The sequence below is a fragment of the Ixodes scapularis genome, unplaced genomic scaffold (genome assembly GCF_016920785.2).
Source record: "Ixodes scapularis isolate PalLabHiFi unplaced genomic scaffold, ASM1692078v2 PGA_scaffold4__175_contigs__length_147842914, whole genome shotgun sequence".
NCBI lineage: Eukaryota > Metazoa > Arthropoda > Arachnida > Ixodida > Ixodidae > Ixodes > Ixodes scapularis.
Window position 1 is genome coordinate 34059506 of NW_024609879.1, and position 12849 is coordinate 34072354.

Here is a 12849-nt window from a genome sequence, read left to right on the forward strand (position 1 = left end):
CATGCCTTTGGCCTAAAAGAGCTGGCGGTTACATAGTTTTGTATAGAGGGGAAGAAAGAGTTTGTGATACATACCCTCTCCAAAGCATTAGGTGAATAATATGGTATAGTTCAAGAGTGTCAAATGAGATGGTTTCTCACACAGATCCCAGTCGTTCTGTTTTTGGCCAGCTTACTGCCTTCCTTTCTTTATCGGAGCAATATAATAACGGTCAAACACATATTCTATTGTGAAAAAAAAAACATTTATGGGCTTAAGAGACCTGCATAGTTGCTCAGTTCAAAATGGGGAGCATCGTTTTTTTTTATTTTTTTATTACTGAAGCAACAAGAAAGTTTGCGATGAGCAACGTTGTCTTTTGTCGGACCTCTGCTGCGTTGCCATGAGCGACACCATCACCGCAGGCGCTGCTCATCATGGTCTCCACTATCCGTGAGAGCTCCCAATTCAATCAACTTGTCCGGCCTCTGTCGCGGAGCGAGCGTTATTGTGGTAATCGTATATAGTGACTTGTTTTGAGATCACGCCACTGTACGGTCGCGTGGTGGCTCGAGCATATGGCGACATATTTACGAATTGAAAAAGGGCGCACACTCAACGGGTTTGGTTGATGTCTTGGAATTCGTCCTAATCGGTCGTCCCATTTACTTCGTCCAGGCGCGATCTTCTGCGGCACCCGCCGGTTCCTTTCTGGGCCAACGCCATGGCTTGGTGAGCCCTTGTCTACCGTTCCTCGGCACGCCACGCCCTGGGCAATTAGCTACCGGCGCTGTTCCCGCTTTCTTACGCGCCGAGCAGTTTTTGGATTCAGTCGCGACTTAGGCCCTTGGCCATTCTGAATGGCGACAAGAATGGTATTTTTTTATAGTTAGTATAGGCAACGAAATGGAAGACGAAAACCCACAACCCGCGTCCCGAACCACTGCTCTAAGTGCGGACGCGCAACAGTCAATCGAATGCTCGAATTAGAATTTCGCTGTTCAAATACTACATGGTTGCATGTGTCGCCCATGTACTGCCTTCAGAACGTCACCGATACCTACTCCGCCACTGCCTGGGAGTGGAGGGTCAACAGGTCTTAGACACGCTGCCGTCTTCTCGCGCTGTCGCTGTGCCGTCGCCAGCAAACGAGGTCAGCCGCAGCCATTTTTGGAACTCCGACAAAGAATGTCGACCAAGAGACTGTCAACGCCCTCAACACAGGCTTCAAAAGGTTGTGCGATGTCAGCCTGGAGCATCACCGCTTCCGACGGTGCTATCAAGAGCCCGGAAAATCCTTGTCGGATTACTTCACTGCCCTTCGAGACTTGGCAGTTCCGGTCAACTTCGATCCTGAACAAGACCGAAACAGTCTACGGCTGGAGTGCTTTCGTTACAATTCTAGAACATCTTGTCCTTGACAGGAACCTCCCATTAGAGCATGCTGTTCAAATCGTCTGGAATATTAAAAGGGTCAAAACCGAAGCCAATGACATAAGCATTACCGCAGAAAAGCCACTCACATACAACGTCATGAACGCCACTCAGATCGTCGGCTACCGTCAACTACCTTCACGTAGCGCGTTGTCCTCCCGTCAATCAACGAGGCGGAACTTTTCAAGATGTCACGGTGAGCTGCAGAGCTCGCGATTGAAGCAAGCTTCACGTGAGTCCGTCCCTTTTACCACAAGTAGAACTGACTATCGCACTCCGAGGTATAACGACCATCAATGGGCTCCGTCCACTGCGTTCGGTCTCGACGAAGCCGTTCTGTGTTTCTTGGTACAGCTTATCGTTCGGTGAGAATAAGATGAGTTTTCTTCTTTGCACAGGTTGGAAAGCTTATTAAGAGCAGAGAAGACGACGTCACTGTTGAACTTATTGCCGATATTTTTAATGCCATGAGAAAGACTGCATCTGTAGGGCAGAACGACTGGTCTTGTGGTTTCACCCTGGCTCTTACAGTGGTTTTTAGTGTTTTAGTTTGCTCTCTGCAGCTGTTTTTAATAAAAAATAGGGTATCCGGCAGATGTTAAACTTAAAATTTGTGCATCAAAGCTTGCTGCAATGGAGTGCTCGCCAGAGGTTTGAAGCGAGTTGGCTAGACATAATTTTACGATACCTCTTTTTACCAACTTAGAATGTGCTGAATGAATTCAGCACATTCTACAAGCCAGTGACTTTCCCAGATCAACCATGGTTGAAGGTCGGAATTGAAATCGTGGGTCTTTTTAGCGTGCAGAACCATCATGTCGCTACGCCATGACCCTGGTCGATTATTGTTCAAAGTGGCCAGGAGTGCAATTCTGCTCAGATGTCACCACCGCAAGAGTTACAGGATTCTTGCATCTGGTATTCTTCAGAAAAGGTTTACCAGAGAATCTAGTCTCCGACAGCGGTCCTAGATTCATGTCCAAACAATTCGAAGACTTTCTAAGCTTTTGTGGAACCAAAAGTTGAACACCACGCGATTTCGGCCTACTAACCGCAAGCGAACGTGCAAGTTGAGTGTTTTAACAGAACACACGGTGGATTTGTCAAATGTGCATCGAGAGAGAAACGACTGATAAAATCTGCTGTGTTGATTGTATAGGCATATGCAGATGCAAACGACATGCGAAAACAGGTCTCTCTCGTGCTCTGCTTCTTCATGGTCGCAAGCCCCGGACTCGATTGAACATCTTGGGTCTCATCACTTTCTTCGCAATTGCTTTGAGGAAGTGCGGCGACTTCGTCAACGTGTTCCACAATATCAAAACAAAATCAAAGCTTACGCAGTCAAAAGGCAGAGAGCTTGAACACCGAAGTTTAAGGTAGCACAGCTGGTCCGTGCGAGGAAACCTGGATCCATTCTAAAAGAATCCTCTCCCTTGAGCAGTCCTCCTCGGATTATCAAGCGTGTGGGCCAGTTTACACTTCAGCTAGAAAATGGAAGAGTATTGAATGCCTCAAAGCTAGCGGCAGTTCCAGAACCAGCTTCCTCACGTTTGGGCATGAGAAAACTGCTGTCAGCAGGGAAGCTAATTCAAAGGTCAGCAGATCATCAGCGTTGGCAACCACCGCCTGCACAACCGGGCTGGTGGGGCCAGCATGGCCGACAGACGCCACGGACATCATTTCGTTCTCCAACACCAGACGGAAAACTGACGAGGTCAGCTCCTCGGCCGACATCTCTCACTGTATATCGACCCTTATCGGTACCCGCCACAGGTCCAAAGAGATTTGTGCCGCTGTCAGATGGACCACGGCGGGGACGACGTCCCAAGATTTGAAACTGTCTCTGACGTTATATACTATGTAGGAACATTTCTTTCTCTCTTATCCATTTCCCTTCTTCTTTATTATTCTTTCGCCGTTCCATTTCTTCGATCTTTCCTCTTCATTTTTAACTTGTTTAATTACTTTCTTCAGGCTTTGTTTTTCTTTCAATTACCTTCCTAAAATGGTAGGAAAAAAACTTGCATATTTTTAATAATTACTTTACAATCACTTGGTCTTCTTCTGTCTTTTCTTCTTTCTGCTTCGTCTTCTTTACTAAAGATAAAACCGACCAGTCTTGTGTCAGCCGCGCTTGTGTGTGGTCGCTTCATCGCGGTCCTCCAGACACCACCGCTAGTTCAGTTTCTTGATATAAAAAAGGGCAGAACTGTAAAAATGCCTAGTGTTGGCTGACGTGTTCTAAAGTTTTAATTGCTTATTAAGTTGGAATTGTTTTCTTATTATGCTGCCACAAACGTTATTTCTTATTTGCTCCAGAGGCGGCATATGTTGTTATCTAAAATTGTTAATTGTTCTGAAATGACGCTACTCGGCATCAAAACAAGCTGGCTCGTCATAATGCTGGCCGGACCGGCAAGAATCCCGCATGTGGAGTCGCTGTCGCAATAAGCCGCTGAGGGCGAGGCTGGAGCGGACCGCCGTAATTTCGTGCACGGGGGAGGATTGTAGAAATGACAAGCCGCGCATCTAGAATGAACTTGGCGCCCCTCCTTGCGTGCGTGCTGTTTGTTTTGATGCATCATCACGCCATTCACTTTTTTTTTTTTTTTTTGTTTTTTCGTGTTTACGATAAGCCGTGCTTGGCTAGATGCGCGGCTTACGATTACTACTAACCTCACCCGTGCTTAAAATTGCTGCAGTCCCTTTCAGACTCGCTCTCAACGGTTTATCGCGACGAAGTCTCTTTATGCGAGATTTCCGCACTTCTGGCCGTCGTTCTGTCGAACCAGCTCATTTTGATTCAGACTGAACGTTCGCCCAGTGACTCAGGCACATGACGTCATGTTCGGAAATAAAAAATGGCGCGCGCTTAGCGCTCTTGGTTCCTGTCTTGAAATTCGTCCCGAACGGCCGTCTCATTTACTTCGTCTCAGCACGGCCGTCTACGGCCCCCGCCGGTTCTTGTCTGGGTCAACGACGTACCTAAGTTAGCCCTTGTCTACCGTGCCGAGGCACACCGCACCTCTGAGCGAATAGCCACGGTCGCTCTTCGCGCTTTCTTACACACCGAGTCGTCTTTAGCCCCACTCACGGCTTAGGTGCTCGGCAATCCTAAAATTTACTACAGTTATGGGCTTTGCTTTGGCACACAGCGAGAGAAAGCCAGATCAGCATTTTAAACAGCTTTCTGGAATACTCAACAACAGACAATACCTCTCCATCGGTCAAGGCATCGAAGCGGAAAAACAAAATATTGGCGACCCGTAAGGCTCCGATAGCCCTCGTTCCACAGACGGAAGGAGCAGCTATGCGGAGGGCAAGTTCGTCTGCTTCTTGCGCATGGGGTAGCGGTGACGTCAGAACGACGAGCCCTGATTGGCTGATCGCGACCCCCTACCTGAGCGTCGTCTGCTCCTTTGCAACGTCGTCTGCTCGCAACGTCGTCTGCGTCTGTCTTACCTTTCCTGCGACTTTCGGAAGTGCAGCGGCCAGATTCACGAAACGATCTAACGCCAAAAATGTGCGTAAACAAAACTTAAGAACAAATTCGCATTCACGAAACGAAAATTTTGTAAGTTTTGCGCAGGTTACGACGAAATTCTACCACAGCTCCGAAGCTGTCTTATGCACTTCTTACGATCAAATCAGCATGACCGACAGCGTCGTGGTCGCGACGACCCACGGACATTTAATTTTCTACGTGCGCTTCTCACGCGTCCCGACTTCAAGCAGCAAGAAAACAGTAAAAAGTACTTAAAACAGACCATGACGCACAAGAACGCCGGATCCACAAACACCCAGGAAAAGCTCCAACGGCCACGATTCCATCGAACGCGACCAAGCGAGTTCGGCAGTTAGGCCTAGCAGGTACTCCGCGACTCGGCCTACCGTCTGCCCATGACCGGTTGGCGTGCTGAATGGAATATGCCCGCGCGACCCTTGTGAACCTTTCCCGTATTATATTTTGATTGCTGAGCTCAATTTTAGATTAAGAAGTCAATTTCTTCTTCTTGTTATCTCCTTGTTTCCCGAGGCAACAGTGACTCTCGCCGGTGAAAAAGCGGTGAGTCTCCGACAGACGCAGGAAAGGTAAAGCAGCCATCGCTTTGACTAGCAGACGTAAAGCAGACGGCATTAACTGCGCCAACCCGCCGACGCCGTTAAAGAATGAGGGGTCTCGCCGCACACGAAAGCAGGGAAAACTATTTGGGAGGGAACTTGCGGACACTAACACGCTCACTCTCGGTTCTTAGCAAACAAACCTCGGCGCCTCGGGACACCTCGCCAGTGAGTCCTTTGACTTCCCCCCTTGATGCGCGTCTGCTAGTTGTTAGACAAAAACAATGTACCACTCGAGCTATTTCGTCTGCCCTCTCTGAAAGGCGAAGCCGAGCTTTCTCGTAAAGACCTGCACTTCCGAAAGTCGCAGGAAAGGTAAGACAGACGCAGACGATGTTGCGATCAGACGACGTTGCAAAAGAGCAGACGACGCTGAGATAAGGGGTCGCGATCAGCCAATCAAGGCTCGGCGTTCTGACGTCACCGCTACTTCCTTTCTCATGCGCAGAAGACGAAAATCAGCCCACTTGCGACGCGTATTGCAGCAAATACAGCCATCTCTGCGTCAGACATTCCAGCGCTACGCCACCTCGGCGTCTCGAGGGGATTCTTAGGTCTATTTAGAGCAAGACTACGGCGTGGGGTGTAGCTGTCGTTTGAAGACGCTCCGAACGACAGTGACAGTCCTGATTAGAACACCGTTACGTGCAAGAAACAAGCGGAAACGCGTACGCGTCGATCCTCCTAGAGCTGCATCGTGCGGTGTCGCAGCCGAGCCCCTTCCTAAGCGCTTCACCGAGACTAATATCCTCCTGGAAGCCATTCTCAGGCACAACATACTACGGCTGCATGTACGATGCATTTGATAGAAAGGGAAAACACCATCACGGTCAGGATTGAATCGGAGGAGGTTGCTAAGTTCATTCGGGAGATCAAGGAAGTCACCGTTATGGGACGAACTACACCTGTGCAAGTATTCCGGACATATGGAGCTACTTACTGCAACTGAGTCACTGATGACATCCGCACTCTATAAGAAGACCAGCGGGGCGAGGTCCTGAACCTCGAACTTGAGAATGAAAAGATTCCCATGATGGCAGCCCTGCGTTTGGGCAAGAAATGACGGCGGTGTTGCATTTTTACAGTGACAATATCCCTCGATCTGTTCTCTACAGCAGGCGGTACATAAAAGTATTTCCGCACAAGCCAAAGGCAATTAGCTGCACTCACTGTCATTGCCAGGCCCACAAGCCGGACATATGTCCTCACACTCCGATTTGTGTCACTTCCGGCAACATGCACGACAACGTCCCTAGGCCCGCAGCTGCCTGACTTGGCCCCTGTTTTGTCACAAGTGTCGTAAGTCAGTGCACGTAGGCACTGACCGAGCCTGCTTGGCTTGGGTGGAGAGAAGCAAGCCAACCCGGAAAGAGGTCAAGAAACACATGGTACTCACCAAGATCCTGCGACAACAAAAGATCGCGTCGCGCGCAGTTAAGCTGCCGTTCCCACCCAGCTTCACCAGGTAGGCCGGCATGCCCAAGCGCGGCAACAAATTACCGACACTGCCTGTGGTAACGCAGTCGACAGGAGTACGAAAGCTCATGAACGCCTGCACTTTCCTGAAAGCAGGACAGGATCGGTTCAAGAGCATCGTTAAAGGCTAGCAAGAGATCTTTCACTACAATTGCAAGTTTTCGCAAATAAAAACATTTTTTGCTAGCAACACCCCGCTCATCACTGCTACAGCATGATTCGGATCCTACAGGGGATTTGAAATGGGCTCGGCGGGCGGGCGGCCGAGCTTCGAGCAAGTTTCGGTGACAAGCCAAGTTGAAACGTGACGTCATCATGCTACAGGATGCATAACGCGTGCTTTCAAGTTTCATAAACTCTACGTCTCCTCATGTGCTTCCGTCACTTCCCTTCGTCAAGCGGCAGAGACGATCCTCCGGGAAAGCCTTTCATGTACGTGCGGCCGCACTGGGCTGAGCACCATTTTGAAACGGGCGCGTACTGGACGCTTGTGCTGTACATTATTGTGTAAAGTGTTTCCAGTAATTTCTTTGTCCCTTAGAGTGAATTTCAACGCCGTCATTGTATTTATAATGGTCCGTGTTTTTAGAGCGAATGATAATAAAATAAACAACAATTGAAACGTCATATTGTCACGGGTGGTGACCAAAAAACAACAAATAAACAGGAAGATATAAAAGTTTAATGTGGCGAACATGTGCCAAAAATAAAAGTGTACAAAAAATAATAACAGAGCGTCGCGGGCGTCGAAGTCGGCTTAACACCAGAGTCGACCGCTATGGCGAGACTGAATGCAGATCGCCACGCGGAGCCCCTTATGTACGCGTGTGGGCTTCTGGAATAATCGGCGTAGAAGGTTCGGCCTGTAGTACATTCTGACCTCGAACAAGCAACATGTTTCTCGAATTTACCAGAACATTACAGTGCCAACAAAAATGTGCCTCTGCGGCCAGGAATCGAATCCTGGCTTTCAGCGTGGAAAGCACGCGCGATAACCGTTAGACCACGAGCACGCTGCCTTCTTCGTCACCTGCACTCGCGGCATTATCTCCCCCCTCCCCCTTTAAAAAAGTGCATCATCCCGATGCAGCACAAAACAAAAACACAGATCCACAGCAAAAGGATAGCAGACTCGCGAGTCACACTTAACAGTTCAATCTTTGACGAAAGTCCAGAGTTCTATCGTTCGTAATACGGTTTGAGCTGGACGACGTGCACCACCTCGGCCCGTGGCTGGCGTCTTGCAGATGGGCGCGTTCCGTTGGGTAGAGCTTCGTAGTTCAGATCGCCGAGCCGTCGGATGGTTTTGTAGGGTCCAAAGTAGCGTTTGAGAAGCTTCCCGCTGAGACCGCGGCGACGAATGGGAGTCCAGACCCAAACCCTGTCTCCGGGTTGGAAGTGGACGTCCCGACGACGAAGGTTGTAGCGGCCAGTGTCGACGCGTTGTTGGGCTTTAATCCGGAGTCTGGCGAGCTGACGGACTTCTTTTGTCCTTTGGGCAACCACCTGAGCGTCGTCGCTTACGTCGACAGCCGGTTCGTGGGGCAACATAGCGTCCAGCATTGTCGTTACCTTGCGCCCATGCACCAGTTGAAAGGGTGTCACTCCGGTGGTCTCTTGCACGGCCGTGTTGTAGGCAAATGTGACGTACAGCAACACCTCGTCCCATGTCTTGTGCTCGACGTCAACGTACATGGAGATCATGTCGGCGATGGTTTTGTTGAGTCTCTCCGTCAGCCCGTTGGTCAGCGGGTGGTACGACGTGGTGCGACCATGGCTGGTATGGCTGAGACGAAGGACTTCTTGCGTCAGCTGGGTCATGAATGATGATCCACGGTCTGAGATCAGGACTTCGGGAGCGCCGTGCCGGAGGACGATGGACTCGATGAAAAACTTGGCGCCTTCAACAGCCGTTCCTGATGGAAGGGCTTTTGTCTCGGCATACCGCGTGAGATAATCGGTTGCGACGATTATCCATCGGTTTCCTTGCGTCGGCGGTGAGAAAGGTCGGAGTAAATCCATACCGATTTGCTGGAATGGGGCAGATGACGGCGCAATAGGCTGAAGAAGTCCTGCCGGTCTCGTCAGTGGCTTTTTCCGTCGTTGACACCCGTAGCAAGATCGGGTGTAGTGGTGTACTGTCTTCGCAAGCTTGGGCCAGTAGTACTTTTTGCGTATCCTTGCAAGAGTCCTGCTGCAACCAGGGTGTCCCGCCGTCGGGTCATCGTGGCAGGCTTGAAATATTTCTTCTCGAAGACTGGAAGGGATCACCAACAGCCACGCCGTGTTGTTGTCGCTGAAGTTCTCCTTGTAAAGCACGCCTTGTGGGATGGAAAAGGTTGGCAGTGTTCGTACAAAACCGCGGGGAACGGCGCTTCCTTGTCCCTCTAGGTGCTCGATGAGTGCTCGCAGCTCAGGGTCGTCTCGGTGGAGTGCTGCCATGTAGCTGACATCCAGAGTGCCGAGGAAACACTTATCGTCGTCCTCTTTCGTGCAGGCAGGGCCGGCCTCGACTGGGGCCCTTGACAGGCAGTCGGCGTCATTGTGCTTCCGGCCGGACTTGTACACCACGGTCATGTCGAACTCCTGCAGTCGTAGGCTCCACCGGGCGAGGCGTCCGGAGGGGTCCTTCAGATTCGCCAGTCAGCAGAGCGAGTGGTGGTCTGTGACCACGCGAAAAGAACTTCCATACAAATATGGGCGAAACTTTGTTATTGCCCAGACGACAGCGAGGCACTCCTTTTCAGTCGTTGAATAGTTCCTCTCTGCGTTAGACAGCGTCCAACTTGCGTATGCGATAACTCGCTCTGCTCCGTCCTGTACTTGGGCTAATACCGCACCAAGTACGGTGTTACTGGCGTCGGTGTGGATCTCTGTTTCAGCGAAATGGTCGAAATGGCCAAGGGGCGTCTGGAGTCTTCGTTTGAGTTCGGCTAATGACATCTGGTGTTGTTATGTCCACTCGAACTTTACGGCGTCCTTCGTGAGGTGTGTCAGCTGTGCGGATAGCTTGGCGGAGTCTCGAGCAAAGCGCCTGTAGTAGGCACAGAGTCCGAGAAATCATCTCACGGCCTTCTTGTCAGACGGCGGCGTAAATGCAGCTAGGGCGCGGGTCTTCTCGGGGTCAGGTAGAACACCCCTGTTTTTCACGACGTGGCCAAGGAACTTTAGTTCCCCATAGGCGAACCGACACTTTGTTGGCTTGAGTGACAGGCCGGTGGTCTTGATGGCTTGAAGCACGGCTCGAAGTCGTCTGAGGTATTCGTCGAAATCTCGTGAGAATACCATGACATCGTCCAGGTAGACGAGGCAGCTCTTCCATTTCAGACCTGCCAGCATGGTGTCCATGACGCGCTGGAAGGTGGCTGGTGCTGTACAAAGTTTGAACGGCATCACTTTGAAATCGTACAGTCCGTCGGTAGTGACGAAGGCAGTTTTCTCCCGGTCATGTTCGTCGACTTCAATCTGCCAGTAACCACTCTTCAGGTCCATCGACGAAAAATATCGGGAGTGGCGCAGTCGGTCTAACGTGTGGTCGATGCGGGGGAGCGGATAGACATCCTTAAGGATGTCTATCTTCGTCACAGCGTTTGGTCGACGATAGTCCACGCAGAACCGCAGGGTTCCGTTCTTCTTCTTTACAAGGACGACTGGGGACGCCCATGGGCGTCTTGAGGGTTGAATGATGTTGTCGTCAAGCATCTCCTGGACTTGACCTTGTATCACTTTCCTTTCCTTTAAGGAGACTCGATAGGGCGACTGGTGGACAGGAAGCGCGTCGTCGTCGGTAACAATGCGATGTTTCGCCATTGGAGTTTGGCGAATCTTCGATGTCATGACAAAATAGTCACTGTATTCGGCAAGAAGACCAACCAGTTGCCGGCGCTTTGTAGCTGGGAGTTTGGGGTTGATGTCGAGCGGCGGCGGCGTCGTGCTCTTCTGCTGTGGCGACGAGGTTTCCTCGGAGATTGCGGTGACCACGGCTGGCGCCTGAAACTCTTCGACGTGGCCTCGGTGCAGTGGCGGATCCAAGGGGGGGGGGGGGGGGGGCGCGGTGGGGGCGATCGCCCCCCCCCCCCCCCAATTGCCTCGCCAGGCAACCCCCCCCCCCCCCCCCAGGGTTCTTCGTCAGCTCGAAGAAAAAACGTGAGCAATCTACGCGAGGGACAAAAGATTAAAACAGCGGTGGGTGGACGCGCCTGCTGGGCGCTTCCGAAGTGAGGTTTATCTCCGTCAAGGTCATGGTACGTCTTCCCGACAGGGACGGCGCCAGGAGTTTCGAAGTGGAGAGACAGTGGGGAGGCGCACCAAATATCAGGGTCCTCGACTGCAGGCACACTTCCAAACAAGGCCAGCACGTCGAGCACGGGGGGAAAATGCCTTCAACATATCTAGTCCCCTTTCTCTCTCTCTCCCTCTCTCTCTTTGGAGGTTGTCTGCGAAAAATTTGTGCCATGAAAGCTCCCAAACGCAGACGCCAAGCAGCCTTCCTCCAGGGTACGGATTATCCTTCCTCTCTAGCGGCCGCCTTTTCATCCCTTTTCGTTTGATGGTTTCGTCGTGGTTCTGGGCTTGTCTTTTGGTATGTCTTTTTTGGCTTGCTTTGAGATGCTGTCGCCCACGGGCTCACTGAAGGTATCGTATTGGCACGGTGTGCTCATGGCCAAGGAAAGTGCGGAGAGGACGTACCAGGAGGAGACGTTCCAGGGGGGGGGGGGGGGGGGGAGAATGCAGCTTGTACAACCAGGTGACCAATTGCTTTTCTACTCAACTGAGAGAGGAAGCAAATGCTCTGGGTACAGTGTAGTCTGGGTCTGAGCTTCTGAAAACGTTCTGGACTTCCCCACGACCTTGGCTCAAACATAAGCCCGCTTTCGTCCTCGCCTCCATCCCTCACTGAGGATCAGCGCCGCAGCGCGGAATACAGAAAGAAGCCCACGAGCGCCAGAAGGGGGAGATGTTTCCTCTAATGGGCTCCATACTGCCTGCGGTACGACTTCTCGTCGCGGGAGGCTAATAAAAGAAAGATAAACGGTACGAGCACTCTAAAGGCTGGAGGCTGCTTACACGGGGTCCTCAAGCCGACGCAGTAGGCATTTTTTTGTATACACTGCCGTTTCAACTTAGGGTGGCGGGACATATTTTAGGAAAGGCGACCGCTACCCCTTGTCTCCCCTTGGCGCCGTCTTTACTTTTCGAGTTAAACGCGGCTTCTGTGGATTGACGGCAGAGCTTTCGCGCGGCTTTGCAGGAGCCAGTATGTATGTGTCGAACGGAACAGAAGCGCGACTTGCTGGTTTGCAACTGCAGCTTTGAATTCCCCATCTAGGGACTTGGGGAAAACGAGCCCTTTCAAAGATGCGACCATACATAAATTAAATAGATAGTGCCTGTGCCCGTTCGAGTGAACACCGACTCCCAAACATCCATGCTGCAGTCGTAATCGGCCTTTAGCCCAGTTGAGATTCCGCTCTGCCCCATCATATCTCTGCACCTGTCCTCTCGACCCTGACGAATGAGCTACCTACCCAGAAACAAGTAAGTGTTCCTTTCATACAGAAAATATCCAGACGAAGTGCAATTGAATATAATTTGGAAGGATCCACTGCTGGTTTCAGGTCTTGTCTAGGTTTAAAAGTTATAGTTGCCGAACTGCAACATGCTTTCAAAAATATTCAACAATTATTCGTTTTTGTTCTCTCGAGTTGCATCGAGAACACGTGAAAACACGAGTTTGGGTTGGCAATGCCGCATGTGCTGCGCTCTGGACATTCCAGATATACGGTGAACAAACGACGAACTTGCCTGGCAACGTTCCTTTCGCTCGCTGCGTCA